This window comes from Propithecus coquereli, unplaced genomic scaffold, assembly GCF_000956105.1.
Source record: "Propithecus coquereli isolate 6110/MARCELLA unplaced genomic scaffold, Pcoq_1.0 Scaffold13, whole genome shotgun sequence".
NCBI classification, from domain to species: domain Eukaryota; kingdom Metazoa; phylum Chordata; class Mammalia; order Primates; family Indriidae; genus Propithecus; species Propithecus coquereli.
In genome coordinates this window covers 15,215,723-15,242,596 of record NW_012137191.1, presented here as the reverse complement: position 1 = coordinate 15,242,596, position 26,874 = coordinate 15,215,723, and positions in this window count along the sequence as shown.

Below are 26,874 nucleotides of genomic sequence, written 5' to 3'. Positions count from 1 at the left end.
TTTCTTAGTTCTTATGTTGCGAATATTTTCTTTCAGTTTATACATTGTCTTTGAATTTTCCAGCGATGTCTTGGTGATATAAAAGATTACCAATTTTATGTGATAAAATGTGTCACTCTTTCTATTATGGCTTCTGGATTTTGTTCTTAGGAAAGTCTTCCCTACTGCAATATAAATTTTCACAAAATATTTCATATTTTCTTCTAATATTTTTTTTTTTTTAGAGATGGGGTCTTGGTTTGTTACCCAGGCTGGAGTGCAGTGGCTACTCACAGGTGTGATCGTGGCACACAACAGCCTTAAACTCCTGGGCTCAAGTGATCCTCCTGCCTCAGCCACCTGAGTAGCTGGGACTACAGGTGCATGACACCATGCCCAGCTACTCTTCTAATATTTTAATTATTTTTCTAAATATTAACATCTTTCACCCATTTGGAACAGATTTTTGTTTACAACATGAAGTGGGAACTTACCCTCCATATGGGTATCCAATTGTCCCAAGTAATATTTACTGTGTTCATCTTTTCTGCGTTGATTTAAATGGCCATTTCTATTACATGCCAAATGTCCCAGTGTCTCCAAAGGCAGTATTTCCTGTACTCTCTGTACTTTCCATTAACCTATTTATTTATTGTTACACCAGTACTCCAATCTTATAATTTCTACAAATTTGTATGTAGATAAGTATCCCTTATTTATTTTTTCTTTTTTGAAAATTTCTTGTCTGACTGAAACTACTCTGTATGATACCATAACGGTGGATACATGTCATTATAAATTTGTCCAAACCCATAGAATGTACTACACTAAGATCGAATCCTAATGTAAACTACGGACTTTGGGTGATATTAATTTGTCAATGTAGGTGACAAGCAATTGTAACAAATGCACCACTGTGGTTGTTGATAGTGGGGAAGGTTGTACCTGTGTTGGGGAAGGGAGTCTACGGAAATATCTATATCTTCTGCTTAATTTTTTTGTGAACCTAAAACTGCTCTAAAACAATAAAGTCTATTAAAATTTTCTGGCCAGGTGTGGTGGCTCATGCTTATAATCCTAGTACTCTGGTGGACTGAAGTGGGAGGATTTCTTGAGCTCAAGAATTCAAGACCAGTCTGATCAAGAGTGAGACCCTGTTTCTACTAAAAATAGAAAAATTAGCCAGGGGTCATGGTGCATGCCTATAATCCCATCTACTCAGGAGGCTGAGGCAGGAAGATCGCTTGAGCCCAGGAATTTGAGGTTGCTGTGAGCTACAACAATGCCACTGCACTCTACCCAGGGTGACAGAGTGAGACTCTTTCTCAAGAAAAAAGGAAAATTTTCTTGTATGTTTCTTTTCTCTTCACATGACATTTAGGATTATTTTATCTAGTCTATAAGAAATCCTTTTATAATCTTGACTGGAATTTAATACATTGAATTTACAGGTAATTAGGGAGAACTGACATTCCTTTAATATTGAAACTTCCTGACAAGAAACATGATACGACTTTTTTCTTCTCAATTGCAGGCTTTTTTATGCCCTGTTCTCTTCCCATGGATCTTGCATATTTCTTGTTAGGTTTCTTCAGTATTTAATAGTTTCTGTTGCTATTATGAATGGTATTTGTGCTGGATCAGAACACTGAAGACTACCTTCCCCTCACTCCTTTGCTGTTGTGTTACAGCAGTGATGTGGCTTCTGTCAATCAGATGTGCTGGTGTTAGAAGTGACTTTGGAATGAGGTAGGCAGGAGTAGGGCAATGCCTGAGGCTCTCGTTTTGCTGGTGTGGACTGTGGCTGACGTAGCTCTGTTTCTGGGGTCAGCGATTTCCTGCTTCTGAAAATTCCCTTTCTGATTGTGGCAGAGGCCACATGGCCCTGTGGTCAGCAGTTTCCCAACGGGGTGGTTGCCTAGAGTGGTGGCAGCATTCTCGATCCTGTTGGAGAAATTATGACTCTGGAGAACAGCCGTTCCTGGGAGTGCAGCCTGGGTGAGGCCTATTTCTCCAGCCATTCCAAAAATTTTGTAATACATGGAAAGAGATTCCTTGCTGTGAAAATCATCTAAAGAGGTTTCTGTTGTCTGCAACTGAGCCCTAAACTCAACGAAATCCTTTTTGACCATCTGTTGGTTATTGTGGGTGTTTGGAAAACCATTGTGTTTTACAGGTTGATCTTGTATCTGGCAATGTTACCAAATCCTCTTGCTAGTTCCAGTAGTTTGGAAAATTAACTTTCTTGGAATTTCTAAGTAGGGTATAGTATTATTTATAATTGTGGAAAGTTTTGTCCCTTACTTTCCAAAAATACTTTATTTCTGTTTTTGTCTCTTATTATTGAGATTGCCAGGACCTTTAGCATAATATTGAGTAACAGGAAGATAGCAGACTCTCCTGTTTTGTTCCTGATAAATGAGAATTATTAACCATCAAGTGTGATATTTTCTGTTGGTAGATATCTTCTATTAGCTTAAGATTTTTTTGTTTATTTGTTTTTTAATTAAGCTGAGTGTTGAATTTTAAAAAATACTTTTCAGCAGCAATATGATTAATATATATTTATATTTCTTTTTTCTTAACTTGGTATGATAGGGCATTTCATTAATGTATTTTTTTCTAATGTTAACCTACTTTTGAAATCTTTCCTAATACATAAAAGAAGACATTGCCAGATTTGATTTGCTAACATTTTATTTAGGGTTTTTCTGCTTATGTTCAGAAGTAAGTTTGGCCAAAGGGTATGCGTTTGTGTGCATAGGTATGCTATATTGTTTCATCTGGTTTTAGTACCAGGATTATGCTAGCCCAATAGAACAAACTGAAAATTTTTGTTTTCCCATGCTCTGAAATATGTAGTTGATATAAGGTTTAGTACTCTTCTTATAAAAAAACTTTATAAAATAGGCTTGATGTCTGTTTTAGTTCTAAATATTTGACTATCTTTACAATTTCTTCCTTAAGTATTAACCTATTCAGTTTTTAAGTTCTCTTTGAATTGAATTTTTCATTTATATATTAATATTCTTAGGAAATTGTACATTTCATCTAGATGCAACTTGAGATTGTACTTTTATAATAGTAACCAGCATGTAATACATTGTTTACTATGGTGCCAGGCATAGTCTTAAGAACTTTTCATTTATAAGACAGTTAGTCCTCTCTGAGGTGGGTACTATTATTACACCCATTTGACAGAGATGGAAATTGAGGCACAGAGAATGGGTGAGTCACTTTCCCAGCAAGTGGTGGGGCTGGGATTCAAACCCATGTAATCTGGCTCTAGATGCTACTAAAATTATTTTAATCCCTCTCTGTCTGTAGTCATGCCTGTCTTCCTTTTCTTAAGAGTCTATTTCTTTCTTTTCTCTTTTACTCATGTTCAAACTTGCTAAAGGATTTTCAGCTTTAGTATAGTTGCTGTTATTTCTCTATCCAAAGACCAGTTTTCATTTTATTGATTAAGACTATTTGGAACATTTATTCTACATTTGCAGTTTATTCTGAATTCCATTAATTTATATTTTTAAGTATTATTCCCTTTCTTTACCCTTTCTTTATATTTGTTTTTCATTTTTTAATTTCTTAAAGTGAATATATAGATAATCTAACTTAATAAACACATCAAAGACCTCTGAATAACACTGAAGCTGCATCTTAAAGATTTTATTATATAATACTGTCATTGGTGTTAATTTTGAAAGAATCTAAATTTTGGTTTTAATTTCCACTTTTGCTCAGAAGTTATTTAAAAGAGCTCTTTAAAATTTCCAAGTAGTTATTTTGAGGTGGAATGTTTCTGTTATCTTTTGTTTTAAATTTATCATGCTATTGGATTGTGTAATAATTTCTACTTTTGGACCTTCCTGAGATTTTCTGTGTGACCTCTATTTTTAAATTTTTGATGAGTTTTTAAAAGTGTTTATTCTCATTTGTGTCCAACTTCTTTACACAGCTATCTGATTCAGCTTGTTAATAGTGAAATTCAAGTCCCTACTTCCATATAGGAATATAGTCATTTTCTTAAGAGATATCTATTAATCCATTCCACTAACTTCTATGGATTAGTCAGTTTCTGCCTGCTTTCTAACAATTTCGCTTTATATATTTTGAAACTATGTTGTTGAGTGCTGGTGCAGGTTTTTGGTGGATTTTACATTTATTAACATAAAAATTTCTTGTGTCTTATTTAATGTTTTACCCCTTTGAATTTCATTTTATCTAAAATTAATATTGAGACACTGTTTCTTTTGAGGAGGATAGATCAGGGAAGAGTAGGTAGGATTTGCTTGACTTACCTTCCTCCATCACCTTATGTTTAAATTTCCAAGGTCTTGATTTGAACGTGATTCCTATGAACATCATATAGACAGTTTTTATTTGTTTGATTTGGTTTGTTTTTCATGACCAATCTGGTAGTTTCTGCATGGTAAATATAAACCAGATATATTTGTTGTGATTAATGATACATTTGGACATATTCTTGCTATCTTATTTCATGTTTTTTTTTCTTTTTTTCCATTTGTTGAATTTATAATGCTTTTTGTTATGTTTTTCCCCCCTCCAGTTGTTTGGAAAACATGCATACTATTTATACTCTTCTAGTGGTTTCCTTCTAATTACTGATATACATTTAAACATACTTAAAAATCAACATCTAGAATTATGCTCATTGTGGGCTTATTCTGGTGCCTTGTTCAATTACGTAAACTTCTTCCCAAAAGGCTGTGGTTCCCAGTCTCTTCCATGTTATGGAGCAGTAATATTTCTGAAAAATAAATCATGGACCTATGTAAGAGTGTCAAATTTCATTTCATACAAATAGGATGTTTTAATGCCAACAAATTATGGAGAACATAGTCTCATAATAAATGATAATTTGAAAAAATTATACAAATACTTCATTTACTTATCTTTGTGGAAAATGCTGTCTTTGCTTTTCTCATTTCACTATGGATCTATGAAAACTCCATCATGGCCTGACTTTGAGTTGAGGACTGGCTTTTGGGTGTCATTGTCTTGCACCCAATTTTCTCAGCCTCATTTTCCCTCTCCTACATCCCACTGTTCTTGAACATGTTAAGCTTCTTCCTTCCTATTTTCCTTTTCTTTTTCCTGCCCTCCCTTTAATTCTTTCTTGCCTCTATGTATTTGCAAATAGTGTTTACCTCTTCCAGAAATTATTTTCCCCTGCTCTTATGGACAGAGATTACAATTTATGTGAAGGATAGATTTTTGAAGAATTTACATAATTCAAGACTAACATGATTGAAGATTAATTTTCTCACAGATCTGGCAAAAGTATTTCTGATGGTGGGTATTTCTGTTTACCAACTCAAGTGGTAGCAGTGTAAACACTGCCTATAATTCGCTTTGCATAACAGCACTGAAAATAAGCAGTTCCTGATGAATTAAAAGACGTTTTGGAAACTGCATAATTTTGAATTTTGTGCATAAATGGGAACTTTATTAATATTTTACACTGATAGGCTTTCAAATTAATTCAGTGTTGCATAATATGTAATTGCCCTTCATTATACTACCTTCTCTGATTTCTCATTAGTGCTTGATTATATTTGTGACAATAATTGCTATAGTTGTAGCAGAAACCCTCACTCTTTTTTTCTAAGAAAGCAGCGGCTGTTCTGATTGAGTGGAGCCTGAGACCTCGATTAGGCAAAGTGAATGTTTAACTAGTAAGCGTATAGTGCCTTAAAAGAAGAGGCACCCGATGTCCACTTTTCGTGGGATAGCCCTGGTTGATTACATTAACACCACGTGGTCACCCTTGGTCATTAGCAGCAGGGTCCCTTGCTGGTTTGGTCTCTTGGTGCATCCAGTCTAGGTGGCAAGCTTACCTAGACAGGGTCTGGTTCCTCTTTTGGTTCTGCCTTCATTCCTACACCTGAGAAGGTAAGTTAGGGATATTCTGTCCCATAGACCCTGCCACCCCAGATTTAGGGCAAGGGATCAACTGGCTTCTTTAGACCCTGAGCTTTTCCATATATTCAACTCGGCATTTTCCTGAGAGTGCGGTAGTGGGTGTTTCTGAGTGCTTTTCCTGCTCTTAATGACCTGGTGCTTCTCTTCCTCTTTGTGGCTTGTGTGGACAGCTTCCTCTGTAGGCAGGGGAGGGAGGAGTGAGTACAGAATTGCCAAAACCCCTCTTCTGAACAAGCATATCCCAGGTTTGGTGGCTGGTTGGGAGGCAGTGGGGTTGTCCTCTTCCCACCTCCCTAGTGAAGCTTCGGAAGCCCAGGGTTCGTGCCTTGTTTATCTCTTTATATTCAGTCCTGGTAGGTCCTGATAGGCAACATTTCTGCTTGATTAAATGAACCTCCTTCCCTCTTAAATCATTACCTCTGAATAGACGAGTCTTCCTTCTGGCTGAACGAAATATTTTCCTTACTGTGTATTGAGTGTAATTTTCTTCTCTGTGTGCTTGGGGACTCTTTGGCAAATGTCACTCATTGTGCCTCTTTTGGTACGTGAAGGCAGATATTGTTACCCTCAAATTTTATTTTTCTGGATTAAAAAGCCATAACACATTTCAATATTTCCCCATTGTGATTCTGTGATTCCACAATTGGAATTGTTTTGTTCTTTCTTGGACCTTGCCCGATTCCTTCTCATCCGTCTTTAGATGTGGAGGCCAGAAACACAAGCTAAGTCTGGAGAAACAATTCCTCAATGGCCACTTTTATATCCTTATCTCTCAGCTCAGCCCCTCTTGTCTTAATTATAGACGAACTCTTGACTCATTCTATTTGTTGTCTGTTGTGGTCCCCATGGACTTTTATTCTCTTTCTCTTTCTTAGTAGGTCATCAACCTTCATGTATCTGTGGGTTCTGTTTGTTTGGGTTACAGCCTAATATTTTATACTTAAAGCCTATTAAACAGCATCCTTTGATTTTGTGGTTTGTTGAATTCAAAGTCAACTTGACAAATGATATTGCGGATTTTTAGCAAGTCTGCCCAAATCTTCATAAACTATATTAATTACTACTAGTAACTTATTGTTACGTATTTGTTTGACATTTTGTTCTAGAACTGCACTATCCAATATGGTATCCACTAGCTGGGTGCAATCATTTAAAATTAAATTAATTAAAATGAAATAAAATTTAAAATTCATTTCCTCATTCACAGTAGCCACATTTCAAGTGCTCAATAGTCACACATGGCTAGGGGCTACCATATTGGATAGCACAGGTATGGAATATTTCCATCATTGCAGGAAGTTCTATTGGGCCATGTTGGTCTAGGTTTTCCACTTTGAAGAATAGTTTTGGAGGAGGAGAAGGCAACATTGGTGACCTCAGATCACAGAATCCGAGATACTGTCATTTAGTAATTTCTAATATATTCACTTCTGAGAACTTCTGTTTGCATTTTTCCCATTAAAAAAGATTCTGTCATACAAGGTTCCTATTAAATAATAACGTCTTCTCCCACTTGTTCATTCAAGGCATAAGCAAATGTAATGCCAGCTACTAGGGGGTAGATATGACAACATTGATATAATTCTAGCCAAAATTTTTAAAAATTATTATTGTTTTTTAGTTTTGATGGCTTTATGATATGTAAAGGTATATTTTCCATTATAAGTCTTGAATTTCTGAAAAAGCTTTCCGATTCTCATGCCTTTCCTCTTTCTAATTCTTTAAACCGGCCTGGTCATGTAACCATGACCAAAAACTGAGCTCTCACTGTTGGTTGCACACATCTCTTTGGCTGGCTCCCTTCTCGTGGTGTCCCATTTTTTCTTGCTCTGATCTGAGATCTGTATCAGTGGTCTCCAAGAGGGGCTGCTTTTCACTCTAGGACTTATGCAGTATCGGCAGCTTTATATTTATTTATTTTTCTAATTGGTTAAAATTTTATGTTTTTTGTGTGTATTTCATAATGTATATCATGTATCAGTACAGATCTATGAATATAAAATTTGCATAAAGTGCAGGTATATGCTGTACTCAGAAAATTTTAATGATGGGGTGCACAATCAAACAACATTGGGAACCTGCTGCTTGTAGCTTTGACTTGGTGCTGGAACCTTAGTTTCTATTCTGCCTTCGCTCTTCTGGTCTTAGAATTTGCATTTTTGCCTTTCCCTAAGCAATGCTAACTCCTTGCCCCACCTGTAGCACTGTGGACTGCAACCCTAGGCAACAGCCTCTTGATCACCATCCTGAGAAAGCAGCCCCACAGTCCCACTTCTCTTGACAGGGGGTGATTGGACACCCTGTATTACTTATGCAAGCCTCTGCAGCCTGGGGATTCTAGGCTGGAAAACTTTGTTCTTATTCAACTACTTCGTTTTTAATTTTTATTTATTGCATTGTAAGACAAATTTCATTCAAAATTTATTAAAAGCTCCAAAAAGCCAACTGAATACTGTAGAAAAGGTGAGCCACTATTTAAATTTTTGTCCAATCTATTATGGCATTTCTTTGTCCAGGCTACTCGTGCTCCCAGAATATTGCACACCATGTACAAAGGGTGTCATTATGCTAAGTCTCTGTTCTTGGCTACATTCTTGAACCGCTCGCCTTGAGCTATTCCTCGGACCTTGTTTCATCCCACTTATGACTGGCTCTCCTTCTGCCCTCCTGGTTCGGTTTTTGTTTCTGTTTTATTCTTGTCTATTTGCTTTTGCAAGGTCTTGTCTTTCTGGGTCTGAACTGGATTTCTCTTGACAAGGATGTGGACTTGGTGCTGAGTCCACTGATTCAGGCCATTTGGGAATGTCTTTCTCTGGAATGAATTGCCCCGGATTTTCATACCCTTTTACCTGGTGGCCATTACTCTCACCTCCTTTACCCAAGTCCTTCAGGAGGTGTCCAATATTTTCTTCAGCCTCCTACCTTCATTTTCATTAGATTTTCTCAGGATCATTTAGTTTATGAGCTGGAAGAGACCTCAGAATTCATCTAGCTCAACCCTTTCATTTTCTAAAAGCAAAAACTAAAGAGAAATGACTTGCTCTGAGTTAATTAAAACAGAGCTAACCTTGGGCTTTAGGTCTCCTGATTTGTCTTCTGGTTGTCTTTTCATTTAACAACATTCTCAAAATGTTGTTGCTCAGAAAAGAGTTCCCTGGTCAAATAAATTTAGGCAACAATGAGTTAACCAAATTTAAATAGGTTTCTATGCTGCAAGAGTTCTTTGAAGCTTTAAGAGAAGAGATCTATAATGGGAAACTGTAAGGTGTATACTATTAATATATCCAATAATTTCTGACTTATTTGAAAATAAAATTCTATATTCACCCAGAATTATGTAAATGTGACACTATCATTTCTTCAAGGCCAGAGGTCCTTGAATATTTTCATGGGTAATTAAATACTCCTTAAATATATTTTTTCCTTTACCCACCAAGAATTCTTTTTAATAGTCGACTACTTGATTCTTAGGTCATCTTTACTCAATGAGGTCAAAGTGAAAGTTGTTAAAAAAAGATGCTGTCATGCAGTTTCAAATTTTTCCTGCTTAGGACGAGGTGTGCAGGATTTTTGGTGTTTTGATTCATGTTTAAGTTGGGTCCTTATTTGTGAAATCTTTAGATTTGGTTTATACATGTTAAGGTTAAATGAAGGGGAAACCAAATAGTTCTAGGAAAGCCAAGAGGCAAACGCTCATAGTTAATCCACGTCTGTTCTGGGGCATTTAGCTTTTCCTAGCCATTAGCATTCAGACACTGCTATTAGCACATAGACACCCAATCACCCCGTGTGCATTAGCCAGATTAGATGTGTTGATTAAAGACACAAATTATGTGATATGTGTTTATATATCAAAATAAGATGATTTTAGCCGGATATGAAAGTATTGCTTTCCTGTGTGTATGTGTGAGTAAGTGAGAGAGAAAGAGAGAGTGAGAGGGAGAGAGAGAGAGACAGAAAGAGAGAGAGAGCCCGGCAAAAGGGGTGTGATTAATTACCAGAAAAATCTCTATTTTGCAGTTTTTTAAAAAGCAGTCTCTGGCAAAAATCTATTTTCTCCTATCTGTCATGGTATTACAAGGAGATAATTTAAAAAATTAGTGTGACTATAATCTGAGATTCCTAGTGAGTAGGAAATCAGTTAAGAAATCAAATAAATTAAACATTACAATAGCCAAGTGGGGCATTGTAGTGTACTGATGAGTTTTATCACTCTTCAACTTCTATGTCACTCATAACAAAAAGTGTGTTCTAGCTGGAACCATGTCACTTTAAGGAACAGTCTCATTTAGTAAGAAGTTGTCTTTAATGGAACTGATAAACTACTTATCACCTTTCAAAACACAACTACACACCAGTGGTCATTGGGCAGAGGAAGGAGTTAGTTATAAAGGGCATTGTAAGATAGCCAAATTATTTTTTTGCCTTTCATAAAATTCATAAAACAGGGTGGAAGAGGTGCAAGATTATCTGCTTTTAGAAGAATGTAAAAATGATAGTAAAGAATTATACTGAATGTTTCAATGTCACTACTGCAGCCTGCACCCTTAATCTCTTAAATTATATCCTCTAGGCTGCCAAGATAAGGCTCCCTACACTCAGACTTCATCAGATATTCACCTTGGGCATTGAGAGGCAGGAGTTACCTTCTAGGATCCTTGCAGCCCTTTATTTTTAATTACATGCTACCGAAGAGATTAGGAAAGTCTTCAGACATCTAGCCCTTAAATTCTCTGACATATCCTCTAAGGAAGAAATTCATATATAATAATTAATTTTCTTGGAACCTTTCACCTTATTTCATCAAACTTAGAATACCACGGATTATAAGATACAACACGGTTTTATGTACCACTAAGAAAGAAAAATGCTTCCGCTTAAACTATGACATACCATCTATTTATACGATGCATCATAAGATTGAGATGTTAAAATCTGAAAAAATGTGCATCTTATCAGTAAAGTATGGATATATAATTTCTGGACCCATGTAAAGATTTTGTTTTCTATAGTATTTCCAATGCTATTTATTAGTTAGCTTGCCACCCTGACATCATAGTTGGGGACATGCACAAGAAGGTTTAAGTTTTTGGCAACTATCTATGTGCTTGAATATTTTATAATTATTTAACTTTTCATCCACTTAGGATTTGTCTTTATAATGGAGTTGGAAGATACTTCTTTATTAGGACTTCCGATCTAGCCCTCAATAGTGACCCTTGCAAATAGCAGGTTTCAACAGGCCTTTCATTTATTCATTTACTCGTTTATTTGTTCATTCAACAAATGAATGTGCATATTGAACACCTATTGTGTTCCAGGTAGAGGGAAGCCAGGGTACCTGGCACAGTCTGTCCTTTCAAGGATGTCACTCGGCAATGGGAGAGGCAAACAAGCCATCGCTACATAGAATGCTGAGTGATGGGATATAGTGATTCTGGGGTGCATGGGCACACGCGCAAGGCTGCCTGATTGATAGCTGGGTCAGGGAAGGCTTCGTGGAGGCAGTGAGGTGAGCAATTTGAGGAGGGGAGGTAAGTTGGAGATGTAAGAAGGGACTAGATCATGGAGATGTTAGTTTTTTAGTTTAATAATTTACTCATTTATCTTGTCAGTCAGCAAGGATTTAGCCTCTTAGAGGAAAAAAATAAAGAATCATGGTAGTACATGCTCACATAGGGCCAAACACTGTTCCAAGTGCTTTGGATGAATCGAGCCATTTAATATATTCACGATAACCCACGAGGCGAGTATTACTGTCATCCCATCTTTCAGAAAGGAGAGCTGAGTCACAGAGTGTTAGGAAGTCACCCCAAATCCTACAGCTGCTGAGTGGGACTGAAACCTACACATCTGTCTCTACCATCAGCTCACTTGACACCACTCTGCAGCTCCTTTCCTAGGCAAGTGACAGCGCCTGCTCTTGTCACAGCTGTGGCCCTGTCACCGTGTCGGTGTGCTGATGAAGGAGACAGCCAGCGTTCTCTCTCTTACTCTGGTGGGGAGGCTGACAGGCGGTGGAGGCTTGCTGAGGCCGCTTCCAAATAGAAGCCGTGGGGAAACTAGCCTGCTTTTCAGTAAGACACCTGCCCAGGACCTCCCCTCGACACTGGCCTTTGTATTAATAGCTGAAGAACCTGTGAGGTTTATACTGTGTGTAGCTGGGAGCTGTCTGCTGCTTCTTGATTTTTTTTTTTTTTTTTTTTGAGACAGTTCTCTGGTCTCGAACTCCTGGGCTCTAGGGATCCTTTTGCTTCAACCTCTCAAGCCGCTGGGATTGCAGGCGTGCACCGCCGCGCCCTGCGTCTCGATCTTGATGTCGATAAAATGAACTTTCTTTCATTCACCACAGCCGGTTTCATTCGGTCTGAATAAGAAATGCACCTGAATTCGAGGATTTGTACTTAATTTACAAACAAAGGCACACGGTTTTCTCTGGTGACATTTTTCCCTGTGAGGTGTTATTTGATCTTCTTACTGAGGAAGGGGGCATCAGTCCACTCTTTTCTTCATCCCCGTTTTTTAGATGTTCTGACAGAAAACATACATTCAGAAGAATACTAATCTCTTGTACGTTAGCTGAGATATTCATGACTTTCAATACCCTGTCCGCATTATTAAGTGAGAGTAAATACGAAAAATAACTACACAGGGAAATTCCTAGCGTTGCAAGTGTGAGAAACAGATTTCCTTTTTCTATCACTTGAGTACCGATCATGTGCCTAAGTCGCTAATACCGCTAAGCGTGTGGAACAAACGGTGCCTGGAAATTGCACTCAGAAGTCTCCGCGAGGGTCCTCCATTCAGCCTGCGCTGACGGTGTGTCCTTGGATATGCCACAGAATCTTGCTAAGCACCAGTTTTCTCATCTGTGGCTTGGGGTCGACAACTGTGGCCAACACACCTTAAGGTGACGCCCAAGGAGTAACAGCTTTGCTGTCACTTCTAACCAATTGCTTCTAACCAATTGAATAGAACACAGGTGATGTGATGCCATTCCCTTGGTGAGCTTACCGTCTATACGGGTCTTTCTCAGCAGCCTGTAGAGACGCTATCCTTACTGGCTTTGAAGAAGTGAACCTCCGTGTTGTAAGAGTCCTGTGGAGAGGGCTACATAGCAAGGAACCGCGCAGCCTCTAAGGGGCCGAGAGCAGCTCCCAGCTGACAGCTAGTAATTAAGAAAACAGGGACCTCAGTTATAGAGTCCCAAGAAAATGAAGTCTGCAAACATCCTGAATGAGTGTGGAAGTGGATTCTTCCCCAGTCGAGCCTCCAGGTGAAAAGGTGGCCTAACTGACACCTCAACTTCAGTCTTCTGAGACTCTGAATAGAAGACCCGGCTAAGCCAGGCCTGGACTCCTCACCCATGGACACTGTGAGATAATAAATGTGTGAGGGTTTTTGCAATTAAATTAAAAAATTTGAATTATGATAAAACACATAATATAAAATTTACCATCTTAACCATTTTTAAGTGTTCAGTAAAGTATTTTACATTATTGGGGACCGATCTCCAAAACATTTTCATCTTCCAAAACTGAAACTGTATGTCCATTAAACAACTCCCCGTTTCTCCCTCACCCAGACCCTGACAATTACCATCCTACTTTCTCTTTCTTTTTCTATGAATTTTTCTACTCTAAGTCCCTTATAAAAGTGGAATCATACAATTTGTCTTTTTATGACTGGCTTATTTCACTTAGCATAATGTCTGTAAGGTTCACTCAAGTTGTACCACGTGCCAGAATTTGCTTCCTTTTGAAGGCTGAATAATATTCCACTGTGTGTATATACCACATTTGGTCTACCCATTCATCCGTCTGTGGACACTTGGGTTGTTTCCACGTCTTGGCTATTTTGAATAAATGTGTTTTTTAAGCCCTCTAAGTTTGTGTTTATTTGTTGTTCTGCAAAAGAAAATGAATACAACAATAATCCCACACAGAGGTATGGTAAAAATTAAGAAATAAACCTCATAAAAAGTATAATTTTACAGTGACATCACATCATCTGCATGTTAACTTAAGAACATTTAACCCTAAGGGCTCAAGAAAAAAAAAATCAAAACGACATTTATAAAAGCCCGAGCAACTACGCCCATCATTCCATGTGATGAGCTTCCGCCTGCAGGGAGCTGAAAAGGGAGAGTGAGTCTGTGTCCTCGGATTCTCCAGCACCCCTGGCTGAGTGAAGTTCTAGTGTTTCTGGACACATTGTTTTTTATGCTGCGTAACAAATTACCAAACATTTAGCAGCTTAAAACAACACATCATTTTTATCCCGCTGTGTCTATAGGTCAGGAGCCCAGGCTCGTTGAGCTGGGATCTCAACTTCAAGGTCTCAGGAAGCTGCAATGGAGGTGTCAGCCGGGCTGCATGCTCTTCCAGTGGCTCTGCCAGAGAGGAGTCCACTTCCAAAGTCACTCACCTTGGTGGTTGTGTTAGTGTCTTTGTGGTTGCAGGACTGAGGACTCTAGCTTTGTGCTGGCTGCAGGCTGCTCTCGGCCCCTAAGGCCTGCCACAGTTCGCTGCCGCGTGGCCCTCTGTGGGCTGTTCCCAGCACGGCAGCTGCTTCTCCATGGCCAGTGGGAGAGCCAGTCTCTGGAGCAAGTCTGCCTGCACGGTGGGGTCTTATGTAAAGTGACAGAATCATGTCACCTCTGCCATAGTCTACCAGTGAGAAGTCACACGTCCTGCCCACCTCCAAGGAGAGCTTACACAAGGACCGTTGTCACCTAAAGTCTGTCTGCTGCATTAGATTAAGCTCAGGTGGGACCTTAAAGCAGTTCAGCACCTGCTCAGCCTTGTCTCTGCATAAGAATCACCTGTGGAGTTAAAAGAAAGAAAAAAAGGAAGATGTCTAGAGTTTCTGTCAAACCCAGAGTAATTCCCTCTGGGAGGTGGAGTCCAGACAGCTGTAGTTTAAAAAAAAAAATCCATGATGATCGGGATGTGTAGCCATGGTTGGAAACTAACTTAGTTCAAATCCTCCCCTTTAGACATGAGACACTTGGAGTGGGGGAAATGACTAACCCAAGATCACATCAGAAGCACAGCTAAGCCTAGAACTCAGGAATCTCCAAATTTCATTTTATTCTTTTTCTTTTAAGCTATGCCTCCTTCTTAATGTGGGATGTGTGAACTGAGTTTTACCTCTTCACAAGCTGTGGTGGGAACGAAACTTTACCGGTAAATGGCTTGTTTTCAGTGGTGTGCTGGAGCTGTTCATGCTGGCTCATGGGATCTGGGTGTGAGCACCTCACTTCAGTGGCTTCACACTGGGAGCTCCAAACTGGCTGTGGTGGAAATATTTACACCATGGAAATTGGCAAGTGCTATACATCAGGCTTTCCAACCCCCAGTCCTTCCTGGGAAGCTGGGAAACCTTCACCAGCACACTACTGTTTATTTTAATTTGAAAAGTGCAAGAATGTATTTTTACAACAAATATTATAAAATTGTGTTTACTTTTGGCAAATTGAAAACAGAATAAATAAATTAACAGTGTGAACAATAATGCTGGGTGTGACGTCTTCCTTCTTAGCCTGACATAATATTAACACTTAACGAATGTTTGGTGAGTGACTGAATGAATCACTTGGGAGTTCATTCCTCAGCTTTTCTTGTCTCCAAAGTTACCATGGACCTCTAGTGTTCCTTACGCAGGTTGTTAAATTATCCTCGGAACAGAGCTTGCTACTCATTTTTCTTCCATTTTCAGTCACAGTTTCTTGCCTTGGGGTCTCTGTTTTGCTGGCTGTGTAAGATATGCTATTGATTGAACTCCAGATGCATCTCCGCATGCCAGATTCTGGAAACAGAGGCTTGTGGGACCCTTTACCTGCTTATCTGGGCAGAGTCTTTGGGATGACAGGCAGGGGAACCAGAATGATGTTTACACAAAATAAAATCTTCTGTTGGTTTCACAGAGTGAATTTTTCTACCTACTTCTGCCCTCAGGGGTCCTCGAGGAAGTGTTTCTGTTAGTTCTGTTTCACGGCTATGAATTGTCGCTTTGAGCTTTGATTTCATGGGAATCTCAGAGGCTGGAAGCCCCAGGATGGAGCGGAAAAGCCACATGGTCCCTAAAAACAGCTCTGAAACATTTCCCCTTGATGTGAAGTGCTGGCCCATTCTGTGGCTCGCTGGTGCTTTTGACTCCAAATTGTGAACCATGAACTTCGAATGGATCTGTTCCTTCCCTCCTCCTACTTATTGATCTTCAACTGCTGAGCTCTTCCCTCTTTGTCTTTGAGCGAAGTCAGTGTGAAGAAAGTGGCAGCATGGTTCAACCGAAAAACACGGTTTTGATGTCAGAGAGACCTCCATGGCTCCACCACTCACAAGCTGTGTGACCCCGGGCCCAGTTGCCCTCTGAGCCTCAGTCTTGTAAAATGGAGCCAATAATACCTGTTCTCCAAGGTTGTTTTGTTGGGAGGATTAAATGAAAATTTCAAGTGCCAAGGGCCTGGCACAAGCAAGTACTCAACGAATGGTAGTTCCCTCTGGTGGACATTCCCTGCAATGGCAATAATAAATATTTATAGACTACTTCCAATATTTATGAATATTCACTCTATTCAGTATTTTACATGCATTTATTTTATTTTGTCTTCACAACAACCCTCTGTAGTTTAGGAGATGAAATTTCATCTCCTCAATGATATTTTTCTTGATACTTATTTTCTAAGATTATCCCACCCAATGCCCTAGTGTATTTTCTTTGCAGCACTTAACCATTATCTGGAATTACATTATTTATCTGTTATGTATTTGGTCTGTCTTTATATGTTAAAATATAAACTCAAATGAGGGAATAAAATGTTTTGATCTCAATTGTACCTTCTGTGCTCAAAACAATGCCTGGTATGTGCTAAATAATCAATACATTTTTTTTTTTTGAGAGACAGGATCTTGCTCTATGACAGGCTAGAGTGCAGGGGCACAATCATATTAATAGCTCACTACAGCCTCAAACTCCCGGGCTCAAGTGATTCTCTTGTCTCAGCCTCCTGAATAGCTGGGACTACAGGCACATGCCACCGCACCCAGCTAATTTTTTTTGTAAAGGTGGGGTCTTGCTATATTGCCCGGGCTTGTCTCAAACCCCTGGTCTCAAGCAATCCTCCCACACTGGCTTCCTAAAGTGTGGGGTTATAGGTGTAAGCCCATGTGCCCAGCTAATAAATTTTTTTTGAATCAAGTAAATACTATTATTTCCTTCATTTTACCCCATGAAGAAACACAAACAGATATAGTAAAAGCCAATAAAAAGTGGAAAGAACCTGGGTTGGAACTTAGAATTGGAATTTACATATGTTTAATTACCATCCTACCCAGCTTTATGTTCTATGTGTGAAGTTTTTATAGAGAGTCAATGGGTTTCTCAGAGTCCATGTTAGGCTACATATGGGTTCAGCATTGTATTAGACGATATGAGATTTAGGAAAGAAGCTTAAAACAAAGATTTTGTTTTAAGAGATCTTACATCCTAACTGGGAAAATAAAGTATACACTATGAAATGGAGAGTAACAGAAGAATATTCTTGGTTAAGTGCTCAAAGTGGAAGAGGAGAGCATGTGGCTGTATTTCATCAGGGATGGGGCAATGGTAGACACCAAAGCCAGAGCTGTTTTTGTTTCCAAGTCCTCTTCAATACATTTGTTCATTTATCCAACAAACATTAAATGCCTACTAATTGCCAGGCACTACACTTGTAATGAACTTTGAATATGCAGAGGAACATGGATGGTCCTCCACACTCGAGGGGCTTAGGGTTCACTGGAAAAGCAGGTACATGGAGAATTAATTATGATGTTAGGTGTAATCATAGATATTTTTATAAGGCATCAGGCACACCACAGGAGAGGGAAGAAAAGGGGTTGGCTAGTAGCCAGGAACCAGCAGATGAAGTACTATTTTTGCTACATTAGAGAATTTTGTCTTTGTTCTCTGGGTCAGTGGTTCTAAAGAGGGGGTGATTTTCGCATCCTCCAGGACTGTGGTCTCCAACCCCCTGGGCCCCGGGTTGTTCCCGTTCTTTGGTTTTTTGGGACCGGGGTTGCCCGGCGGGGGTTGGTTGTTGGGGGCAGCGAGCGAGCAAGCGGAAGCTTCATCTATATTTACAGCTGCTCCTCATCTCTGGCATCACTGCATAACTCTGCCTCCTGTCAGATCAACAGTGGCATTCGATTCTCACAGGAGCGCGAACCCTGCTGCAAACTGCGGCATTCGGGATCTAGGTTGCGCGCTTCTTATGAGAATCTAATACCTGATGACCTGAGGTGGAGCTGAGGTGGTGATGCTAGTGCTGGGGAGTGGCTGCAAATACAGATTATCATTAGCAGAGAGGTTTGACTGCACAATAAATGTAAGGTGCTTGAATCATCCCCAAACCATCCCCCTCTATCCCTAGTCTGTGGAAAAATTGTCTTCCATGAAACCAGTCCCTGGTGCCAAAAAGGTTGGGGACCGCTGCTCTACCAGATACCTGGCAATGTCTGGAGACATTTGTGATTGTCACAGCTCAGAGGGTGCTATTGGCGTCTAGTGGGTGGAGTCCAGGAATGTGGCTAAACATCTTACAATGCAAGGATAGCCACACACAACAAAGAATTTTCCAGCTCTGAATGTCAATAGTGCTGAGATTGAGAGATCCTGCTCTCAGAAAGGGAGGTGAGTGCAGGGCTTTTGGTGAGTGAGAGGCATGGCCACGTTCTGGTATTCGGTATGGTGGTGATATGGAGGGCAGATTCGAGAGGGCAAAAACCTGAGGCAGGAGGAGAGACTCTGGCAGCTGCATGAAGTGAGAACTGTGAGTGCCTGGGCTAGAGCCTTTGTGGTGGGATGAAGGAGGAGAGGACTGTGGAGGATGTGAGGAGAAGAGCTGGATGTGAGGACTTATGGATTGTTTGCATGTGAGTGGGAAAGGAGAGGGAGTGGCTAAGTTTCTGCCTTTGTGTGATGGGGCATCGGGTGCACCTGTCACCTGAGGTCAGCCCAAGAGGATGTACAGGCAGAAAGAAATGAGATCAATTTAAGCAAGTTGGTTTGAGCTACCCATGGGGCATTTGGGTAGAGACATTCAGCAGATGTTGTCCATGCAAATCTGAAACATGATTTGGAGTCATCGGCTTAGAATAGTGGACGAAAACCAGAAGAGAAAATTAGCTCACCCAAGGAGAATGTGTAGAATGGAAACAGAAGTGGGTTTAGGGTATTGCCCTCAGAAATACACACAGGAAAGGGACAGATAGGGAGAGAACTGTTGAAAGAGAACAAGGAGCAATATTCTGAGACATAGAGGATTAGGGGGATAGGTGTGTCAGGGAAGCCAAGAGAAGAGGGGATTGCATGAAGAAATGAATCTCAGCTGATTCCAATGTTGCAGCAGCTCCTAAGAGAAGGACTGAAAAACATCCATTAAGTTTGGCAATTTGAGAACATGTGTGAGCTTGAAGAAGGCATTTCATTCATTTGATGATGACTGAAACCAGATTTCAGTGGGTCGAGGAGTGATGGGAAATAGCAAAAGTGGAGATAAGAAACTGGAGATTATTCTTTCTAGAAGTTTTGCTGAGAAGAGAAGGAGAGAGAGGGAAGTGAGATTAAAGGGTGTTGCAGACAACTCATGTCAATCTGGTCATGCTCAACTCCTTGGTATGTTTAGGTTAATAACAGTAGCCACCAAAGGGTTGGGGTGTCTGGGGTGACAACTATTGTCTCACAATCTCATTGCTGGGTTATAATGAAAGCAAGTATTAGACCAAGTTCTGACACAAATACACACACATAGTCACATGTATATTGTCCAGCAGGGAAATAACACATTCGAATGTTCTGAAAGCATCGTAAACTCCCAACTTTCTGGACTTTCTGGTGATCTGATCTTCACTTTGGTGACAGGTGCATGTGAGGCTGACTAAACAGTATTCCAGAAGTACAATTCTGTTGCCATTTAGCTATTATTGGGCAACCAGAAATCCTCTGATCCGATGGCTGGACACTGTTAGGAACCAGATCTCATGTACCGTTTCCAAAATTAGGATTTTCTTTTTTTAGAGTCTTATACCCTCTTCAGGTATGGCCAGTATACTGAATAGCATTCTCCTACCCCCCAAATTTATATCTACTCAGAACCTCAGATGGTGACCTTATTTGGAAACAGGTCCTTTGCAGATGTAATTAGGTAAGATGAGGTCATACAGGATTAGCGTGAACCATAAACCTAATGATTGATGTCCTTACAAAAAGGCCACACGAACACAGTGAGAAGCAAGAGAGAAGACAGAGGCAGAGATTGCAATAATGCAGCTACATGCCAAAGAACACCAAGGATTGCCAGGAACCACCAGATGCTAGGAAGAAGCAAGGAAGTAGTATCATCCAGAGCCTTCAGAGGGAGCATGGCTCTGCTGGCATCTGGATTTCAGACTTCTAGCGTCCAGACCTGTGAGAGAATGTTTCTGCTGTTTTAAGCCACCCAAAGTACCAGTTTGTGGTGCTTTGTTATGACAGCCCTAGGAAACTAATATAGCAGAAGAACGTAAACCAACTCGCCTATCTTCTTGAATAACATAAATTTCACCAATGAGAGTCTATTTCTAATATTCATGATGCTAATTAACAAACCATTTTATCACATGAAGCTCATTTCTGACCCTCATTGTGTTAATTATCAAAGCTCCTGGTGTTAACCGAGCTCTATGGCTTGAATGTATATATTTCTTTAAAATTCATGTGTTGGCACTTACACCTCAAGGTGATGGTATTCAGACGTGGAGTCTTTAGAAGGTGATTAGATCATGATGGTTCCACCGTCATGAAGGGGATTGGTGTCCTTAAAAAAGAAATCGAACGGAGCACTAGCTAGTCCCTTTTCCCCTTCTACGGTGTGTGAGGATGCAACAAGGCACCATCTTGGAAGCAGAGGACAGCCCTTACCAGACACCAAATCTGCTAGTGCCTTGATCTTAATCTTCCAAAACTGTGAGAAATAATTTTCTACTGTTCATAAATTACTTAGTCTAAGGCATTTTGTTATGGCCACACAAATGGACTAAGATATTGAGATAGGGATAACAGAAGTGCTGTAGGAGCCTCCTTGGGAGTGTGGGCTTCCTGTTAGCACGGCCCTAGAGTGCAACTTAGCTGAACATGTGCATATATCAGAGTTTTCGTGCTGGAGTTTTTAAATTACAGACACCACTGGCAAGGGAGGTTTGTGTTTTAGCATGGAAAAGATGTGGGCTTTGGAAGAAAATTCAGGGGAGAAGAATGCTTGGAAAATACAGGAGAAACAGGCAACAGTAACTGATATTCATTGATAAACTTTTTCAATCAATGGAGCCATCATGGAGACTCTTAAGGTGATTTTCTCTTTTTGCTTTTTCTAAAAATTATCTTCCTTTTCCTTTTCAACAGAGCTATGGATTTTCTAAAAAATTGTAGCCACAATTAACATAATATATAGGATTGTCAACTTATCCCAGTTTGCCTGGATCTCTCTTGCACTAAAGTCTTGCCTTTTGGGAAAAACCCCACCCTAGAATCAGGACAGTTGGTCACTATTTCTATATTTGCTTGAATAGAATTCCCTATCCCTTTTCCTTTCCTACTTCCCATATTTTTCAACTAATTAGTCAGATCTTGTTAGTTCCTGTCTCCTAAGTCAGGGTAATTCAGCTGTGCTGGGCTTAGGGGAAGAGGGAGACAAAAGGGGGAGGTTTACCATCTGAGGACACACTGGCACCTGGAGAGCCATGATTTCTGGCCCGTGGGTTTCTTCTGCATGTAACTGCGGAGCTTCTGGAAATGTCATAGAGCTCTTGCAGGATGGAGTCATTGATTGGTTTCATCAATTTGCTGAATTCCTTGAACTTAGGTCTAAGTTGCAGAATGCTGATTAGAAATTCTTATAATATGTAATGTAGAAAAACTGATCTGTAAACATATATGTACAGAGTGAATATGCATAATTTACATGCTAGAGTCTCATTTTTTTCTTGGTGTGCATGCTCTATTGATCCTAAATATTTCAAAAGCAGAGTGGTAACTTCTAACTTATGTCAAACTCAGCTAGCCGGAATGCAATTGACAGCTAAGCAGTAGGACAAACAGCTTCTGAGCAGTCGAAGGAGAACGCACCAATTGAGTATGCTAAATTCATGCAATTTAAGTATGATCTGCAGTAACCAAACCAAAGGGAAGTCCCCTGTCCCCTCTAAAAAAAAAAAGAAAAACCCAAACCAGAAGTACAATATTAATGATTTCCAATCTGGAAAGTAATCATCTGTGGATTTTATGGGATTTGGAAGGGGGACGCAGCAGTGTCATCAAACTTATTTAGACTGTAGCAGCACATGTGACATGATTTGGCAAAGAATCCTAGACACACCGCAGGAACCGTTTAGAAATGTGGATTAAATTGTGCAATAATTTCCCCAAAGCTTGATGTCTGATCTGATGCTGTTCAATTGGGGCTTCAGAACCCATGGAGTTGTTGAATGATGGGTAGGACTCCAGCCTTTTGGGAGTTTCTACCACTTTCTAATCACTGAAACCTTTCATATCTCCATGATCTCTCCACTTTCCGTCCCTCTCTTGTGAACTCCTCCCTCCTCTTTCCATCTGGAAAACTCCTACTCAACATTAGGACCTAGCTCCCACGCCCTTTCTGAGCTTTTTCTGGGCTGGCTTATAATTTATCTGTTTATATACCTGCCCCTTCTACTAGAACAGAGGCCAGGACATTGTTTTTTTTTTTTTTTTTTCCTGAAAAGGGCTAGATAGTAAATATCTTGGGCTTTGTGGTTCATGTGGTCTCTGTCACACCTGCTAAACTGCACAGTTTTAGCACAGAAGCAGCCATACATAATGTATAAATGAATGAATGTAGCTGCTTTTTTTTTTTTGAGACAGGGTCTTGCTCTGTTGCCTGGGCTAGAGTGTAGTGGCATCATCATAGCTCACTACAACCTCAAACTCCTGGGCTCAAGTGATGCTCCTGCCTCAGTCTTCCAATAGCTGGGACTACAGATACATGCCACTATACCCAGATAATTTTTTTATTTTTTGTAGAGATGGGGTCTCCCTGTGTTGCTCAGGCTGATTTTGAACTCCTGGGCTGAAGCAATCCTCTCACCTTGGTCTGCCAAAATGTTAGGATTACAGGCAAGGCCTATAGCTGCTTTTAAAATAAAACTTTATGGACACTAAAATTTGAATTTCATATAATTTTCATATGTCACAAAATATTATTCTTTTAATTATTTTTGGGCCACTTAAAAATGTAAAAATCACTCTTTGCTTGTAGGCCATATAAAAACAGGGCAGCAGGCCAAATTTGGTCTGTAATTTGCTGACTATGTTAGTTTTCTATTGATGCATACCAAAATTTACCATGAACTTAGCAGCTGTAAACAGCACACATTTATTATCTCACAGTTTCTGTGGGTCAGGAGTCTAGGTAAGGCTTAGCTGGGTCCACTGTTCAAAGTCTTAAAAGGCTGTGATGAAGAAGTTGGCCAGGCTTTGTTTTCATCTGGGGGCTTGACTAGGGAAGAACCTACACCCGGGCTTACTTAGGTTGTTGGCAGAAGGTCCCGACGTTTTGCTGACTATCAGCTGGAGGTTTTCGACAGCTCTGTGCCACGTGGGCTTCCTCAACGTGGTGTCTGACTTCATCAAGCCAACAAGGAGGGGTCTTATACAATGTAACCTAATCATAGAGAGTGACATCCTACCCTCTTTGCCATATTGTATTGATTAGGAGCAAGTCACACATCCTGCTTGAATTCAAGGGGAGGAGATTCACACAAGGGTATGAATACCAGAAGGTGGATTTACGGGGGATCACTGTAGGGTGTATCTGTTACATTAAGCCCTGAATCAGATGGTGGATTCTAGAGATAGGAACTGTGGAAGGAGCTGTGGGTCATTTTGGTATCTTCAGCATTTAGCAAAGGATCTGACACAGAATAGGTATTCAGTAAATGTTGACTGAAAGAATGCATGGATGGTTGCTTATACCCAGTTGAAACAGTAGACTGGAGTTCTTATAATTCCCCAGTTAAATAGTCATCATATTGCTGTCATTAATATTCCCAATTCAAGGCTATTATAACACTGATATATATTTATGGGAATAGGAGGTTAAGCAGAAACCTAAATTTGGCCTACATCCTTGGATCTGGGTTCGTAGCTAGATTGAATTCATCAGGCACCAAGAGTGCTTTCTGTGTGGGGGATAATGAAGATTTGAAATGCACTTCAGTCAATCAGCATAAAAACAAAATTAAAATAGGGAAATCTGTTTTAAAGCTCTAACCAGGGTGCTGGTTTGGTGAAAAATTTCCAGAAGCAGTTTTCAAAGACATACCAAATGCAGCATTTTTTGTTTTTATTTGCCTGAATGAATGTAGCTGAAAACAAGGTGAATTTTTACTTAAATAAAGGCTACAAACCTTTAAGCAGTAATAGGAAGAAAGGGAGAACTAGAATGTGAATTTGGAAAGGCCAAAATTGATGATACTGAAGTTGCTGTCTATGGAGTAAACATGACTGTGGGCAAAGCATCCAAAGTGCCAGACTCTCCCCAAAGCCTCAGTGACTGAGCATCTTCTGATTGAAACACATGGAACCACAGTCGGAACACCTGCTCCATCTGCCAATCCCCATCAGACACTTCCATCTATTGCAATTTCTCTTGTGTGATCCATCTAATTACCTACCTATCTCTTCAACTTCTATTTGATGTTTCACTCGATTATTTCCTTTCCCATTCAGGGATGGGTTTGGGGTGAGAGTTCTCTTTTATGTGGTTTATTTTGCATCCTGATCGGAACAGATGGTTTCTCTAAATGCACATCTGGTTGTGGACTATAAAAGAACTCAAATTGGGTTCTGCCAATGTAAAGCGAGACTCAGCTTTCCTTTTCTGTTTGGGAAATATCCTCTTTTATTGGGATTAAGGAAAATCTTCTTTTAATAAACATATCATAAAAGTCAGAGCCTGGATTTTTAGGTTTAAATAGATCGATGGCCTTTTGTCAGTTCTGAGGTGAGTTGCTTTGGGCCGCCATCTTGCCAACTTCTCCCTCAGCTCCTCCCACTCCAAGGAGGCAGAGTGGACAGTGCCCAGGAGGGCAGGCCGAAAGCTTGGGTTATTGCTTGGATTCTGATCTTGAATACTCAATTTTTCTAGGCCTGTTTCCATGTCTGTTCTTTGAGATGGCTGAACTAGACCCCCTTCAAACTCAAAGTCTGTAAATTCAGGGATTATCATCAGAATTTATTAAAAAAAATTTGGTGAGTTCAGTGATGGTTAGATTTGTTTTTGTTCATTTTTTATAAATTAATTTATTATTTTTACCTTAATACGATGCATACACAACTAAAATTCCACCTTTATTAATGAAATTCATACAGGAAAAGGAACCTTTGCTATTACTTATCTCTAACTTTCCATTTTCTATTTTTTTCTCTCCTGAGATAATGTAAGCCTAACTTTCCATTTTCTAACCAAACACATCAAAATAAGTGTGTTTTTAATGTGATTTTTGATAAAATGGTGTTGCTTCGGAATCTCATCATGACGCAATAGTAGAGCACAATGTCCTATGTTAGACATGTTGGGGTTACAAAGGTGAATAAAACATGAACTCTTCTTCTTCACTTAAATTAGTCCTCCACACTGTTGTCATGGATGTAGATGAAACACACAAGATGTTTTATGTCACTCTTCTGTTTAAATCTCTTCACTGTAGTCCTTGGTTTCCTTCATTTACTCAACAAATGTTTATTGAGCATTTACTGTATGCCAGATATTGGGCTTGGCTGGGGATATAGAGTGAACAAGACGAATGAGGTATCTGCCTTCATGGTTGATGCTTACTTTTCTAGAGGGAGAATTCAGGTAATAGCAGGTCACATGGACAAGATCTTTTCAGATTGCAATAAATACTTGAAAGAAATCAAGTGATATGTGAGATGGTGAATCTCGGATGGTCCTACTTTACAGATGTGATCAGGACATTCTCTCTGATAGGTGACATTTGAGCTGACACATGAATGATGAGAAAATGGAGAAAGAAGGAATGACTAGAATATAGGTGTAAAGGGCCTGAGGAGGGAAATATCTGAATATGTTCACAGGAAAAAAAGAATAAAGCAATAGAAACCAGTTTCCAAAACTTGGTAAGCAAGGAGGAGAAGTAACATGAGAAAAGTCAGACAGGTAGGCAGGGGCTAGACCATGTAAGGACTTGTAGACTAAGGTCATTTCTTCCTACATGCAATGGGAAGCCATTGTAAGGTTTTCAGTGGGTCCATGACATGACATGACTTACGTTCTAAGAGAACTATTCTGGCAGCTCTGAGGATAATCACTGTATGTATGTGCTACATGGGGAGGGGGTCAGGAAGAATGGCAGTGAGGAGAGCTGTTGGGAGAAGACAGAGGTGGAACAGGTAATGGATTTGGGTGGTAGAGGTGGGCAGGCATGGACAGATTTGAGATATATTAATATTTTGTAAACAGAGATGTTAGGATGTGTTGATGGACGGGATGAGAGAACTGAGGGAAAGAACAATCAATCAAGAATAATTCTAAGTTGTTGGCTTGGGGAATGGGTAGATACTGGTGTCGATTGAGATGTGAAAGACTGGGGGAAAAGAATGTTTAGGAGAGGAGGTAGAATTGCAGAATTCTGGTGGATATGGTACTTTTGAGATGTGTTTAGCCAATTTAAATAAAGGTGTGAAATAGGATGTTGGATATATGAGGGAAGAAGACAAATTTGGGGCTTAGAGAACCTAAGTGGTAGTTTAACCATGGGCTAGGTGATGGTCATTTAAGAAAGAGAAGGTGAACAGAGAAGAGAGACTTGGACAGTGCCTGGGGACACATCAGCAGTGTTGGCAGCAAGTGACAGAAACCAAGTCAAGCCA